We start from the raw sequence: 3,828 nt of genomic DNA on the forward strand, positions 1-3,828 counted from the left end.
CATCTGCACACGCCACAGCCTCACATCTGCACACGCCACAGCCTCACATCTGGACACGCCACAGCCTCACATCTGCACACGCCACAGCCTCACATCTGCACACGCCACAGCCTCACATCTGGACACGCCACAGCCTCACATCTGCACACGCCACAGCCTCACATCTGCACACGCCACAGCCTCACATCTGGACACGCCACAGCCTCACATCTGCACACGCCACAGCCTCACATCTGGACACGCCACAGCCTCACATCTGGACACGCCACAGCCTCACATCTGCACACGCCACAGCCTCACATCTGGACACGCCACAGCCTCACATCTGCACACGCCACAGCCTCACATCTGCACACGCCACACATCTGCACACGCCACAGCCTCACATCTGCACACGCCACAGCCTCACATCTGGACACACCACAGCCTCACATCTGCACACGCCACAGCCTCACATCTGCACACGCCACAGCCTCACATCTGGACACGCCACAGCCTCACATCTGCACACGCCACAGCCTCACATCTGCACACGCCACAGCCTCACATCTGGACACGCCACAGCCTCACATCTGCACACGCCACAGCCTCACATCTGCACACGCCACAGCCTCACATCTGCACACGCCACAGCCTCACATCTGCACACGCCACAGCCTCACATCTGGACACGCCACAGCCTCACATCTGCACACGCCACAGCCTCACATCTGGACACGCCACAGCCTCACATCTGGACACGCCACAGCCTCACATCTGCACACGCCACAGCCTCACATCTGGACACGCCACAGCCTCACATCTGGACACGCCACAGCCTCACATCTGCACGCGCCACAGCCTCACATCTGCACGCGCCACAGCCTCACATCTGCACGCGCCACAGCCTCACATCTGGACACGCCACAGCCTCACATCTGCACACGCCACAGCCTCACATCTGCACACGCCACAGCCTCACATCTGCACACGCCACAGCCTCACATCTGCACACGCCACACATCTGGACACGCCACAGCCTCACATCTGCACACGCCACAGACTCACATCTGCACACGCCACAGCCTCACATCTGGACACGCCACAGCCTCACATCTGCACACGCCACAGCCTCACATCTGGACACGCCACAGCCTCACATCTGCACACGCCACAGCCTCACATCTGGACACGCCACAGCCTCACATCTGCACACGCCACAGCCTCACATCTGGACACGCCACAGCCTCACATCTGGACACGCCACAGCCTCACATCTGCACACGCCACAGCCTCACATCTGGACACGCCACAGCCTCACATCTGCACACGCCACAGCCTCACATCTGCACACGCCACACATCTGCACACGCCACAGCCTCACATCTGCACACGCCACAGCCTCACATCTGGACACGCCACAGCCTCACATCTGCACACGCCACAGCCTCACATCTGCACACGCCACACATCTGGACACGCCACAGCCTCACATCTGCACACGCCACAGCCTCACATCTGCACACGCCACAGCCTCACATCTGGACACGCCACAGCCTCACATCTGCACACGCCACAGCCTCACATCTGGACACGCCACAGCCTCACATCTGCACACGCCACAGCCTCACATCTGCACACGCCACAGCCTCACATCTGGACACGCCACAGCCTCACATCTGCACACGCCACAGCCTCACATCTGCACACGCCACAGCCTCACATCTGGACACGCCACAGCCTCACATCTGGACACGCCACAGCCTCACATCTGCACACGCCACAGCCTCACATCTGGACACGCCACAGCCTCACATCTGCACACGCCACAGCCTCACATCTGCACACGCCACACATCTGCACACGCCACAGCCTCACATCTGCACACGCCACAGCCTCACATCTGGACACGCCACAGCCTCACATCTGCACACGCCACAGCCTCACATCTGCACACGCCACAGCCTCACATCTGGACACGCCACAGCCTCACATCTGCACACGCCACAGCCTCACATCTGCACACGCCACAGCCTCACATCTGGACACGCCACAGCCTCACATCTGCACACGCCACAGCCTCACATCTGCACACGCCACAGCCTCACATCTGCACACGCCACAGCCTCACATCTGCACACGCCACAGCCTCACATCTGGACACGCCACAGCCTCACATCTGCACACGCCACAGCCTCACATCTGGACACGCCACAGCCTCACATCTGGACACGCCACAGCCTCACATCTGCACACGCCACAGCCTCACATCTGGACACGCCACAGCCTCACATCTGCACATGCCACAGCCTCACATCTGGACACGCCACAGCCTCACATCTGCACACGCCACAGCCTCACATCTGCACACGCCACAGCCTCACATCTGGACACGCCACAGCCTCACATCTGCACACGCCACAGCCTCACATCTGGACACGCCACAGCCTCACATCTGGACACGCCACAGCCTCACATCTGCACACGCCACAGCCTCACATCTGGACACGCCACAGCCTCACAGCCTTACATCTGCACACGCCACTGCGTCACATCTGCACACGCCACAGCCTCACATCTGCACACGCCACAGCCTCACATCTGCACACGCCACAGCCTCACATCTGGACACGCCACAGCGTCACATCTGCACACGCCACAGCGTCACATCTGCACACGCCACAGCCTCACATCTGGACACGCCACAGCCTCACATCTGGACACGCCACAGCGTCACATCTGCACACGCCACAGCCTCACATCTGCACACGCCACAGCCTCACATCTGGACACGCCACAGCCTCACATCTGGACACGCCACAGCGTCACATCTGCACACGCCACAGCCTCACATCTGCACACGCCACAGCCTCACATCTGGACACGCCACAGCCTCACATCTGGACACGCCACAGCGTCACATCTGCACACGCCACAGCCTCACATCTGCACACGCCACAGCGTCACATCTGGACACGCCACAGCCTCACATCTGGACACGCCACAGCGTCACATCTGCACACGCCACAGCCTCACATCTGCACACGCCACAGCCTCAAATCTGCACACGCCACAGCCTCACATCTGCACACGCCACAGCCTCACATCTGCACACGCCACAGCCTCACATCTGCACACGCCACAGCCTCACATCTGCACGCCACAGCCTCACATCTGCACACGCCACAGCCTCACATCTGCACACGCCACAGCCTCACATCTGGACATGCCACAGCCTCACATCTGCACACGCCACAGCCTCACATCTGGACACGCCACAGCCTCACATCTGCACACGCCACAGCCTCACATCTGCACACGCCACAGCCTCACATCTGGACACGCCACAGCCTCACATCTGCACACGCCACAGCCTCACATCTGGACACGCCACAGCCTCACATCTGCACACGCCACACATCCCCTCCACTACAACATCTAACACTCATTTCAAATGCAAAGATGTCAGCCAATCACAACAGTGGGCGTGTTTACTGAAGTCTCACAGTAGACACGTCCCTTGAAACAGGGCATTCAGCCACAGGGCAAACATCAGGATAGAAAAAATGTCTTTTATTTCTAAATTATGACATTTTATGATGTAAAAATCATACTAACAATATAAGTACACCTTAGGAAACATTATAAAATAGGGTCAGGCGTGTGTCGGGGTCAGGCGTGTGTCAGGGTCAGGCGTGTGTCTGGGTCAGGCGTGTGTCGGGGTCAGGCGTGTGTCGGGGTCAGGCGTGTGTCGGGGTCAGGCGTGTGTCGAGGTCAGGCGTGTGTCGGGGTCAGGCGTGTGTCTGGGTCAGGCGTGTGTCGGGGTCAGGCGTGTGTCGGGGTCAGGCG

This window comes from Gobio gobio (assembly GCF_949357685.1).
Source record: "Gobio gobio genome assembly, chromosome: 22".
Classification (NCBI taxonomy): domain Eukaryota; kingdom Metazoa; phylum Chordata; class Actinopteri; order Cypriniformes; family Gobionidae; genus Gobio; species Gobio gobio.